At 37.1% G+C, this 13,473-nt stretch overlaps 1 protein-coding gene across 2 annotated transcripts in view; it reads left to right on the top strand.

Moving 5' to 3' along the window:
• The first annotated feature begins 113 nt into the window (after positions 1 to 113).
• Positions 114 to 13,473, top strand: part of Slx4ip (SLX4 interacting protein) — a 184,575-nt gene continuing 171,215 nt past the window's right edge. The window contains exon 1 of one of the 2 annotated variants that reach the window (XM_078051410.1): positions 114 to 323. The gene's annotated coding sequence lies outside the window, so the exon portion shown is untranslated. The remainder of the gene's footprint in view (positions 324 to 13,473) is intronic. The other variant, XM_005320479.5, reaches the window with a different exon arrangement.

The raw sequence follows: 13,473 nt of genomic DNA, 5'->3' as shown, positions 1-13,473 counted from the left end.
TTTTGGGCTGATTCTTGCGTTATCCCGGCCCTTTACCGTGTTTTGCCGCCATCTTAAATCCTGGCTCTGGCTTCAGGAGAACAATGAAGCTTCCTCGATCATTTTGTGTTTGGGCGGTGGCTCAGTTCCCAAACGCGCGGGGAGAGCCTGGGAAAAGGGAAGCAGGCTGAAAAATTGAATTCCCCCCCAGCTTCTGAAGTTTGGTTTGCGTAACTTGGTTCTTTTTTTTGGTGTAAGTTTCCCCAACCAGATACTACTCCGCCTGTGGCCCTGGATAGTAACAAAGCAAACAAAGCCCGAACCCAAACCCGCCACCATCATAGGTAAGAACGTGGAGCTTCTGTCACCCGAGGTGTTCCTTCATTTGAACTGAACTGTTTGCCCATCTTCTCTCCCCGTGTTTTTTTTTTACTTTGAGTTTTGAGTCTTTTCCGGAGCTTTCTCCCTGAGCTCGTACTTTGTTTTTTATTGTTTTCAAAGAGCTGCTAAGTTATGAAACATCACAGTACAGAAAGCCCGAGCTTTAAAGCGAAAATGTTCAGGAAAATTCTTCTTTTAGGACAAAATGGAGCTCAGTGCACAACCTACCAGTGTGAAAGCTACCATTGGTATCAAAATATGTGGTCTGCATCATATGTACAAATAGTGCTTTTCACGGATTATTTGGGGGGGTTGACTTAATGTCATTAATTCGGTGCATTCATCGAGTACTTGTTTTAAGCCATAAAGATTTGGCAGTAAATAAATAAATTTTAAACCCGAAAAAAAAAAAAAACTATCTCATAGGCCTTAATCACCCTGACATCTACTAGGTTGGAACCAGGAACACAGTATTCAAGGAGTCTTAGCACTGCAGACTATACAAACAATTATTTGCTTTCACATTTCTCAGCCCCTTCCCCCCCCCCCCCCCCCCGTTTTTGGCCTGAACTTGTAATAAATCCTGTTGACACTTATTCTTGGGTCCTAGGTATAACCATATTTATAAGTCAATTGACTGGTGTTAAAACTAGTATTCAAGTTATTGGGCCTTATTGCTCAAAGTGTGGTCCCCCTATGGGCAGCATCAGCAGAACCTGGGTGCTTGTTAGAATGAAGCTTCAGGCCCCACCCCAGATAGTCTGAATCCGAATTTTCTAGAAGAAGTGCTCTTTAAAAGAATGCTGATTCAGGACATGGGGCTAAAGGTATAGACAGTGTATTTTCAACCTGTGTTTCTTAACCATATTAACAATGTGTTATTACTTGTTTTAAATGCAATGGATGTTAGGCATGTTTTCCTGTGATTTTAGTTCATTGACTTGATGTCATGATTCCGATTTAGCATTCCAAAAAGTTGAAAAGAGAATTTGTTAGTCTAGTATGCTTTTATGTTACCCATTTCTATCCAAAATAGAGCTTTTTCTTCAAGTTTTTTCATCCAGTTTACCACTTGTTTGCATTAATAAAAAGGTTATTACTAGCTGGGGATGTGGCTCAAGCTGTAGCGTGCTCGCCTGGCATGCGTTTGGGCCGGTTTGATCCTCAGCACCACATACAAACAAAGATGTTGTGTCCGCGGAAAACTGAAAAATAAATATTAAAAAATTCTCTCTCTCTCTTTAAAAAAAAAAGGTTATTACTATGCTTTCTGCTTTCTCATATCCTGTGTACATATTTTTACCTATTAAAAGTTGAACTCAAAAGTGTGCATGTGGACAGCAATTCATTATTGACTTGGAAAACTTTGGATCATGCTTTACCAAAGCTGTTTGTGACACCTTCCTTTTTTCTTTATTCTCCTTTAATGAGAAATCCAAATCAGGAGTTCTCAACTTTGGCTACATGTGTCAATCACCTGGGGAGCTTTTATCAGAGGCTAAGACTCACTGGATGGAATTAAGGAGCCAGTAAGGTATTTGAGAGAATAGCAAATGACATTCACGTTTCTCCTGTTTTCTGTTAGATTTTTTTTTCTTCTCTCATGGTTTTAATAAAAATGTTTACGGTTTTGGAGGCAGTGAAGAGTATTGAATTGAGAATGTGTGAACCACCTTCCCAATAACTGATCAACCTGTCATGTATTTGTTCTGAGTTCTAAACAGGTTGTCTAGCTTTTTTTTTTCCTTCCATCTATTAATTAGGACAAGAATAATGAAGGTTGTGAATAATGAAGAATAATGAAGTCTTGTGAATATTTCACATTTTAATGAATACATATATTCTTAATGTGAGAAGTATTACAGTATGATATTCAGTGCTTTCTATTTTCATTTATTTTGTATATTGTGAGTTGCAGTTGAGCAGGGTGGGCAAGGAATTGAACTCTAGATAGGCTCCCTGAGTTCAAATCTTCCTCCTCTACTTACCAGCTATGTGGCTTTATGTAGATTACCTTCAGTGCCTCAGTTCCCTTGTTAACTTAGGTTTGATGTGAGGGTTAGATTATACAAGAAAAATATTTAAAACTGTGCCTAGCACATAGCTACAATTATGTAAGTATTAACTCATTATTTTAAAATTATAATTAAATCTTTGGGGTTAAAGTTTGGATTATGTATGCAAATTTACTTTGGAAAGTATTGCAGTTTTATGACTTTTCAGGATATATACCTGTTTGAAAAAGAGAGTGACCTAAACATAGCAGATAGGGAAGAAACTTTTCTTTTTTTAATTAAAGAAACTTAAAAAGTTTTATTGAGTATAATTGTGATAGTGTATATATTTAAGGTGTGCAATTTGATGTTTTTACAAGTGAACACTAAGGAAACCATCACCACAATCAAGTTAACGAATGTAACCATCACCCTGCAAAATTTCCTCTGGATCTTTTGTAACCTGTCTGGCTGCTTTCCTCTGGGCAACCTCTGATCTGTTACTGTAGATAAGTTTCCATTTTCTAGGTTTTTGTCTAAAAGGAATCCTTCAGTTTATGTTTTTTGGGAGAGAAGGTCTAGCATCCTTCACTCATAATTATTTTAAGAACCATCTTTGTTGTATCAATAGCTCATTCTTTTTTTTTTTTTTTTTTTTGGTACTAAGACTTGAACCCAGGGCGCTTAACCACTGAACCACATCCCCAGCCCTTTAGGAGACAGGGTCTCCCTCGAGTTGCTTAGGACCTCACTAAGTTACTGAGGCTAGCTTTACTCTGGATCCTCCTGCCTCAGCTTCCTAAGCTGCAAGGATTGCATGTGTGCACCACCATGCCCGGCTCATTCCTTTTTAATCATTTAGTAGTATCTCATTGTGGGATACTCAGTAATTTGTTTACTTGTTGAGATCCCTTTACATTGTTTTTTTCACTTTGCCCACTTTTCACATTACTTTGTTCTTCTCTGGCTTATTTGAATTAGGAAAAAAAAAGTCTAATTATGTGGTGATCAAGCCTTTGAGATATGGTGAAACCAAAAGATGACTGGTAAAACATGTTTGTGTTTGGGACTTCACCTTTGCCATTGTGTAGTTTTTTAAATTCATCTTTTATGAATGATCCATGTTATGGCTTTTTAAAAATGCATTATGTGGTCCTGTTTTAGTTCAGGGGATGAGCACTTCCTGCCAGGTTTTATCCCCATAACTGATTGGGGGTGGGGGGGATTGGAGAGGAAGCACAATCCCCGTGTATTGACTTTTAGGTAGATTGTTATCTCTTGCTGTGTACATATGTAATCATTTTAAGCTGTATTAAATCTTTGAAGTCTGCTGTTTGTTTAATACTTTTTGGAGATTGAGAATGATAATCCATGCTCATTAGAAACCTACTAATTAGGTAGCAAAGTGGAGATTTATAAAGCCATGCCGGGAATGTCAAAAACTCCCCTTTGTCTATAGATAGAGAGTACCACTTATATTTTGAGTTGATATAAGTACATTTCTAAAGTGTTTTTGCTTCCATTATAGAAAAGTAGGGATTTGTGTTTTTTTATAGTGTTGACATTTTGTGCTTGAATAAATCAGAGCCTGTTTAAAATTGGATTTGACTTATGTTAATTTTAGGGTAATATAAAATAGTTGTAATGTCACAGACATAAAAGTTCAGTTATGTCACTGTTTTGAGTTAGTCTCTAGTTAGAAAAGATTGGATATTTTTACAATTAAAAAATATTTCTGAGTTGGGTGTGGTGGCACATGCCAATAATGCTTACTGCTTGGGAGGCTGAGACAGGATGCCAGCCTTGGTAATTTAGTGAAACTGTCTCAAAATACAAATAAATAAATAAAGGTTGGGGGCATAGTTCAGTGATAGAGTGCTTGCCTAGCATTCATGAGAGGTCTTAGATTCAATATCCTATACTGAGGGGAAAAAAGTTTATTGACATATAATACAATACACTCTCTTGCTGTAACAATTTTATGAATTTTGACTATTTCATTAAGTTGTTTAACCATCATTGAAATCAGATAAAAGAACAATTCTATCCCTCCCCCTACCAAATTCCCTCTTGCTACCCTTTGGAGTCATGCTCCTTCATCCTTCTACCCTTAGTACTCAGTGATCTGATTTTTAAGATGATTGCATTGATGATTACTAGAAGTTTTTTTCCTTTGATGAAGACAACTGGAAAACACTCATTGTCACAATGGGTATTGGGTTACAAAGTGGATTAATTATGCTTGTGCCCTCTGCGTTCATGATTCTGTTAGGCTGCTGAGCGCCCACTATGCATCAGGCACTGAGCCAAGTACTTACATATCTGATCTTGTATAATCCTCACAGGACCCATGAGGCAGAAATTATTATCCTATTTCATAGATAAGAAAACCAGAGACTGAGAGGAATTGAATAGAATGGGGTCACATGAAAAGGCATAACTTTAAGGGCTGTGTTTCACTAGAAACTGAGGACATGACAGCACCACACGTGAGTGCCTGTGTCTGCTTCTGATAAGATATTATCTGATAATTAGACGCTGCCTATTAGTGAACAGTCCCCTGCATGCAGGGCCTGCTGGACTGTGGCACAGCAGGAAGGGGAGGCCCAGATCATAGGTCACCTAACTGCTGTGAGGAAATAGGGAGACTCAAAGGCAGGGCTGTTCTGTGGAATTAATCTTTGTAGAGGATCTCAATATTTGACTTATATTTAATAACAAAAGAAAAAATTCTAATTTTTCATTGCTTGCATTATCTTCTTTTGATTGTTCGGAGGTTGTTTTGGTTTGTCTTTTTTACAAGAATACTTTGGCATTCACCATTACATGAATAATAGGAAAAGGTAGTTCATTTTTACACTGAAGTTAGCTTTTCAAACTTTTAAGTGTCCAGTAAAACTTGGTCACTTGTCCTTTTTTTGTTGTTGTTTTTTTGGTCTGTTGTTAAAAAATGTGATTCCTTCCTTAATACTGGTGTATTTGTTTTTTGGTAATACAAGTTTGGTGATAAGGTTGGGAGGTAGCAGTGAAATTATTTCTTATTCTTGAATTATGGTTGTAACTTCAGAAGTTTTAGGGCCTTTGTCTTTTTCTATTTTAGCTTTTGTAGCTAATAAAATTTTTCCAAGATATAGAAGCATAATAATTTTCTAGATAAAATTTGAAATGTAGAGATTAGAAGTCTAAGTCTAAAGTTAATTTCTGATATATAACTGAGTTGGTTGCTTTTGCTTGTGACACAGTTTGGCAGTGCTAAGAGAAAGACAAATGTGAATTTCTGAATGCCTAAGTTTTTCCCACAGAGTAATCTAGGAGGTCACTGACTTTCTTTATTAGAGTTTATCTGTGCTGTGCACTGAAATGACAAGACAATCATGTGATATTATTTAATCTACTTCCATTCTTCCTCAAATTAATTTTCATAGGATCTTAGGATCTTTCTTTCCCCTCTCCGGACACACATGCACACATATTTTTGGTGGGGTCATGCATTATCAATGTGGCCTCTTGGAGAAAGAATGCCTGGAGTCCAGAGAGAGTGGGCTCAGGAGTACAGAGTAGAGGACAATCTTAATTTGTGTTGTAATACACTTTAACTTCTCATCATGCTTATGTAAATCATATGCTTTCCTATATTTGAAAAATTGATTTTTTTGGAGGTTGTTCTGAATTTCATGAAATCTGGCAACATAATAAAAGTGCCACTGAACGTAGCCTGATGGCTCTTATAACAAGGGCTTTTTAACATTTATGTTTAAAGCCTAATACTGAGCTTGCTGTTCTCTCCAGAAAGCAACTTTGAGGACCTAGGAAGGTAATTTTTTGGGGGGGGCAGGGGAACTGGGGGTTGAACTCAGGGATACTTGGTCACTGAGTCACATCCCCAGCTCTATTTTGTATATTTTTATTCAGAGACAGGGTCTTAGTGAGTTGGTTAGTACCTCACTTTTGCTGTGGCTGGCTTTGAACTCATGATCCTTCTGCCTCAGCTACTGGAGCTGCTGGGATTACAGGCATGAGCCATGAGCCCGGCTGTAGGAAGGTAATTTTTTAGGACACAGTTGCTTTGTGTGTGAGAGTGATGCACATTTGCTTTTTAATTATCAGCAAAATAAGGTGTAGCAGAGCCTCAGGATGTTTGCAGATTTAAAACAACACACATGCTAATAATTCTTATTCAAGTGACTGTTAGAATGTTAGTATTTTAAAGACAAAAAAATTAATGTGCTGAAAATCTTATCTTTATGGCCTAAATTCCAGCCATAACCTCTATCTGTTGTACATTATTGTTAATATGAAACACCCAGTATATGAATTTATATTTGATTTACAACTCCTTCAACTTTGGCTGTATGATACATAAATTAACTGTTATTTATTGGGCTAGGGATGTAGTTCAGTGGCAGAGAACTTGCCGAGCATATGCAAGACCCTGGAATCTGTCCCTAGTACTGCAAAATACAAATTATTTACTTATAGAAAGAGGTCCAGAGTGCTTTGACCTCGTTTTAAGAAGGCCTAATATAGAATTTGGGATTTGGAGACAGTAAATATGCATTAGATAAATAGATATGTCTAAAAATAAATGGTCTGTAAGCCACAGATTCAGTTACATGAGTAGGCTTGATTCATTAAACTTTTGATGTGCCACACCCCAAGTATTAAAGAGGTAGCGATGGACCCTGCCCTCACAAAAAACAAAGAAGAGAGGCTCAGGACCAGAGTTACGTGGAATCCAGAAAGTGTGAGGGCAGACTTGATGCAGGTGTAGCCCAGAGAAGGAGTGATTCAATCTGTAGATTCATAGAGAGCTCCAAGGAACAGGTGGCATCTGAATTGGTTTTGGAGGATGACTTGACTTAGGGGAAAGAGGACATTCTGCAGTGCAGCATGCATGGGTGAAGGCAGACATGTCTGGAGAAGCATGTTTAACATGTCAAGAGTAAGTTATGTGAAATTGCCTGTTCCTTGAGATAGAGTGTGGGCAGAGGCACCAGTGGAAGACCTGTGATGCTGTGGTAAATTCCACTCAAGGCCTAGTCACTTACTATCACATTGATATTAAGTTCCAACATAACGAATTTTGGAGCAGTACCCGTGCGCATTTCTCTATTGATTGTTTTATTTTGGATACTTTTGCTAGGTATGTGTCTTGCAGATGTCTTCCCCCTGTTTATAGCTCCTCTCTTTTCCATTTTTTATGGTGTATTTTGATGAACAAAAGCTTTAAGTTTTGAATAGAAGGCTCTGACTTGGATACTGCTGGTGATGGTTTTGGGGATCCAGAAGTATAATGATGGAGACAGGAGGTATTTTAGGAGTCTGTGATTGTGGGGTATCTGCAGGATAACCCACTTTTTGGGGGGTGGGTGTACCAGGAATTGAATTCAGGGGCACTCAACTACTGAGCCACATCCCCAGCCCTATTTTGTATTTTATTTGGGGACAGGGTCTCACTGAGTTGCTTAGCGCCTCACAGTTGCTGAGGCTGACTTTGAACTCCTGGTCCTCCTGTCTCAGTCTCCCAAGCTGCTGGGATTACAAGCATGAGCCACCTTGCCTGGCAAGATAACCCATTCTTTATGGTCTGGGCCTCCTAACATCATGGTATGTTTCTGTCCATTTGGGATGCTATAACTAAGTACTTAGACTGGGCAATTTTCAGACATTAAAATGTATTACTCATAGTTCTAGAGACTAGAAAGTCCAAGATCAGAGTATCAGCGGATGTGTCTGGTGAGGGCTTGCTCTCTGCTTCAAAGAAAGCACCTTCTTGCTGAGTCCTCACATAGAAGGGGCAAGATGGCTCATCTGAGCCTCTTTTGTAATGTTGTCCCACACTTGAAGGTGGAGCCCTCATGATTTATCATTTCTGAAAGGCCTAGTCACTTACTATCACATTGATATTAAGTTCCAACATAACGAATTTTGGAGCAGTACCTGTGCGCATTTCTCTATTGATTGTTTTATTTTGGATACTTTTGCTAGGTATGTGTCTTGCAGATGTCTTCCCCCTGTTTATAGCTCCTCTCTTTTCCATTTTTTATGGTGTATTTTGATGAACAAAAGCTTTAAGTTTTCAAGAACTTTCATTTTGAAATAATTGTAGAGTCATAGGAAATTACAAAAATATACAGGAAGGTCCTGTGTACCCTTCTCTGAGTTTCCTCCAGTGGTAACATCTTGCATAACCATCATACAAACATAAAAACCAGAAAATTAACATTGGCTTAATCCACAGAATTTATCACATGTATTCATTTTCTCTTTTCATGGGAGACAGAAGGGACCATCCTTGCCTGTCATCTATTCTGTCCTGCATGACAGGTAGGCTGTGTGCCTGTAATAAGTGAAGAGTATGAATTATCCTCAGATTCCCTGGTAAGTGGTTCTGTGTTGAGACTTCACACTTCTTAGGCTTTATGAAAGAACAGTGAGTAACATTCTCTCCTCCCCAGAGGAAGTAAGAAATCCACCATTGGCTGGTGAATATGGCACAGTGGTTGTCAGGGCATAAATAATAAAAGGGGTCAGGAGATTCCCCTGACTGCATTGTCTTGTCAGACCTGTAGAGACTCGGCTGAATGGAGCATTTTACTCCAGGCACTTCCTTTGCCCAATTTTCTACTGGATTGTTTTATGTGGGGTATTATCTTTTTTTTTTTTTTTGAGAGAGAGAGAGAGAGAGAGAGAGAGAAATTTTTAATATTTATTTTTTAGTTTTCGGTGGATACAACATCTTTATTTTATTTTTATGTGGTGCTGAGGTTTGAACCCAGAGCTCCACGCATGCCAGGCGAGCCACCACTTGAGCCACATCCCCAGCCCCTGGGGTGTTATCTTTTGCTGGTTATATATCTTGCAAACGTTTTTCTCTCAGTTTATGACTTCTGTTTTTTCATGGCATATTTTGATGAACAGAAGCTTTCATTTTTAAAAACTTTTTGAAATGATTATTTTGAAATAATTATTGATTTGTAGGAAATTATAAAAAAAATGTTTAGGTGGGTCTTGTGTACCCTCCATTGAGTTTCTTCCAGTGGTATCATCTTGCATAAGTATACACAAACATAAAAACCAGGGCATTGACATTGGTTTAATTCATAGAGTTTATTAGATTTAATCAGTTTTACATGCATTTATTTAGTTCTGTGCAATTTTATGTGTTTTATAGATGTGTGTATTCATGTATCCAACTCTGCAATGGATACATAGAACTGTTTCCTGGCTTCAGACTCCCACCTGCTATCTTTTTATAGCTACCCCTCCACCTAACCCTGGCAACCACCAATTTGTTCTCCATCTCCATTATTATGTTAATTCAGAAATGCTGTTTAAATGGAATTATGTAGTATGTATCCTTTTGAAATTGGTTTCTTCATTTATAGCTTCCTTGAAATTCATCCAAATTCTTGTGTGTATCAGTACTTTATTCCTTCTTTGCTAATATATCATGGTATAAATGTACCACAGTTTTTAAATCATTTACTCAGTGAAGGATATCTGTGTTGTTTCCAGTTTGACTAGTATGAATAAAGTTGCTGTGAATGTTTTCGAACAACTTTAAACATATTCATTTTTTCATTTCTCTGGGATAAATTCTCAGGAGTGCAGTGTTTGGGTTGTATGGTAAGTGCATGTGTAGATGTATAAGAAGCTGCCAGTGTCTTTTCCAGAGTGACTCTACTTCTTTCACAGTCCTATCAGCAATATGGGAGATCTTTTTCTCCATTCCTTACCAGCATTTGTTGTTATCACCATTTTTTTCTTTGTTTTTCTGGAGGTGTGTGAGAATCTCATTGTGCTTTTATTTTACATTTCTCTGATAGTTACTGATGTTGAATATTTTTTCATATGCTTGTTTGCTTTCTCTATATTCTCTTTGTTGACCATCTGTTTATATCTTTTGCCCATTTTCTAACTGGATTATTGGTTTTTAATTATTGAGTCTTGAGAATTCTTTATATAATCTAGATAAAAATCCTTTTTTTGGACATATGAAATATTCCCCTAGTGTGTAGAACCTTTTAACTTTAATATGGCCAAATCTACCATTCTTTTTCTTTATAGTTTATACTTTTTGAGTCTAGTTAAAAAACCCTTCCTTGTTCTAAGTTCATAAAAATTTTCTCTAGAAGGTTTTAGTTTTGCACATTTGGGTTTTTTTTTTTTTAAAGAGAGAGTGAGAGTGAGAGAGAGAATTTTTTTTTTAATATCTCGGCAGACACAACATCTTTGTTGGTATGTGGTGCTGAGGATCGAACCCGGGTCACACGCATGCCAGGCGAGCGCGCTACCGCTTGAGCCACATCCCCAGCCCAGCACATTTGGGTTTTTAACTCCTCTACAATTGATTCTTATGTGTGACATTGACATAGAGGTCCAATTTTATTTTATTTTATTCTTCTAAACGGGTAGAATTAGATTTCTCTGATAGTTACTGATGTTATAGTTGTTCAATGAACTACAATTTATTGAATGAATAATCTCTTCATTTCTCACTGATTTGCAGTGCTGCTTTTATGGTATGCCATTTTCAGAAATACATGAATATTTATGTTACTGTTCCATGTAGTCTATCCCTTTGGTCTGTGGTCAGTACATTGTTTATTTTTGGTAGCACTTGGAAGTTTTGCTGTGTCTGTGAAGACAAATCTCCTCCTTTGTTTTTGTTTCTGTTTCTCCTCTTGCAGAATTGTCTCTTTGCTCTTCTTCAGGTTCTGTGTTCAATGCTGTGATTGGAACTGAAGTGAGTAGATCACAAGAGAAGGTCTTGTAAATATCTGGTTCCATTTATTTCTGGTTGTCTTTTCATTTGTGGGATGATAGTTCAAATGATATTTTAAATTCTACATTTCTGCCTGTTTCACAGAAATTGCCTTTATAGTTAATCAGTAAGCATGTTTGCTACATTTTTGTAGCTATTTTTTTTTGAGATTCAGAAGTTTCTTTTATTTGTATATTTTTAATGTTTCTTTTTCTTCCTCTATTAACCTATCATCCTAGATGTGGACCTCCTATAAAACTTAAGTAGAGGAAATAACATATAATAAAAATAGTGATTGTATATGAAACATTAATTAGTTAATATATGTAAACATTAGATAATGATTTCTAAGCTATTTTAATGCACTTGTGTCAGTTTTATTGAAATATTCATGGAATTAAAAACTGAGGACTCAGTGGGTAAAAATGATCATGTGCTTTTCTTCAACTTCAGTTTTTAAATGTGAATTTTCTGGTATTGAACCGCCTTATATTCCTCAGCTACCTCATTTGGTTCTAATTCTTTTTTAAGTAGGTTGGTATGGTCAGATTGCTACTCTTTGCTTAGAATTCTTACCTCTGTCTTGGTGTGTAGAATTGACTGTGGTTTTCCTTTCCTTCACTGTTTTTTTGCTATAAGGGCTTGTTTTTTGCTATAAGGGCTCCATAAAATGAGTTTGGAGGTGGGGAGGTAGTTTCCCTCCTGGTCTCTTCTCTGGAAGAATTTGTATGCTGGCAGTATTTTGTCCTTGAACTACTATTGAATTTTGGATGGCAGAATTTTAGAAATTGAAGAGACCTTAGAGGTCAACCTGTTCAATCTCATGGTTTTGTTGAGGCAGGAAGAATTAAATGGGAGGCTCAAATCCATGGAACACTTTTCATCATACTCTAGTCTCTCAGCAGTTTTACCCTTATGGAAACTTGACTTCTGAAGTGAAGGAATTGGTCATTTTATTATCTTAAAACTCATGGCTCAAAGCCTTTGCATTGAAGGGCAATCAAACTTATGTAAGAGAGGCTTGGAAAATATCATATTAGCCCTGGTCTGTTAGTTTTGTAGGTACATTTGGTTAAGAATGGAGAGAAGGCAGGGTGCAAGGGAACAGGCATTGATAGCTCATGGGAATCATGTAGAGCTAGCAGGTCCATCTCTGAGTAGCTCTGGGTAGGAACCATCTGCCCAGAGGGGTACTGCCTACTGTAATAATGGAAAATAATATCAAATAAGTATTATGGTATTTTATGAACATTGCTAAAGATTAAGTAAATTTTTGGAAATTATTCCTAAAAACAGCAAAAATGAAGCGGTTGTGGCATGAGTGACTCAGTCCCATTTATCTGGAACATTTTTTCATTGATCACACATCTCTTGAGCACCCTCTAGTGTTAGGCACTCCTGAGGGCTGCTCACATCTGAAAATATCCTACCAACAGCAAGTGTGATTTCATTGCATTTGGGGTTTAGCAAATTGGATCAGTTCATTTCAGATTTCAGTTCACCATTTAATCCATTTTTAGCACCTGTACCTAATGCTGTAGTTAACTAAAGGAAATATGCTTCCCTTATCTGAAATGACTTTAACAAATATGCAGGCTCAAGGTCTGTGCAACTGTCCAGATGTGTTATGTTCTTTTTCTTGATAGAATTCAGTTATTTATATTTTACATATGAATTTCTGTGCCATGTTACACTGCATAGTGATAAATTAACTCAAAATACATTTTAACTGTAGAGTTTTGTTTCTTGCTCTCCTTTGGTTAGCAGAGGAAAACTATTATTCCACTAGCTTTATTTGAAGTTATGCTCTGCCCTGAGAAATAACCTCTTGGCAAGGATGAGGTAGTTTTTGGGAGAAGTTCACACCCATCTTGATAGCCCAGATAGCCATTGACCTTGACTATTTTGTGTGTGACGCATGGTGTTTGCCCTTTGTGAGCTGAACAAGACCCTCCCTAGTCCTTGGCTAGGCTGTCAGCTGTCAGACTCTGGCCTGGTCTCATATTATTAGAGGAATAGGTAGTAGAGCTAGAAGTAAATGATCCAGAAAGATCTCTTTTAGCTCTAAAATTGTGATTTTGAGTTTCCAAACATGTGGAAACAAGAAGAAAAAAAATATGCCTTGAGTCAGAGTACCTCATGTTTTAAAAAAGGAAAAAATATTCAAAATATATTGTCTTCTTTTTCCAGGTAGCCTGTTTTACTTTAGATTATATTATTTTATATGAAATATTTGCTTTTTACTTCTAAATTCCTACAGATCATATTTTTGAGGTTTGGCTTTGATGATACTTTTTGAAGAATGCAGAATTCAAAAAGAAATGTAGTTGGGCGCCATGGTACATGCCTGTA

This window comes from Ictidomys tridecemlineatus, chromosome 5 (genome assembly GCF_052094955.1).
Source record: "Ictidomys tridecemlineatus isolate mIctTri1 chromosome 5, mIctTri1.hap1, whole genome shotgun sequence".
Classification (NCBI taxonomy): Eukaryota; Metazoa; Chordata; class Mammalia; order Rodentia; family Sciuridae; genus Ictidomys; species Ictidomys tridecemlineatus.
Note: the sequence above shows the minus strand (reverse complement) of the source record. Positions and strands in the feature narration are given on the sequence as shown.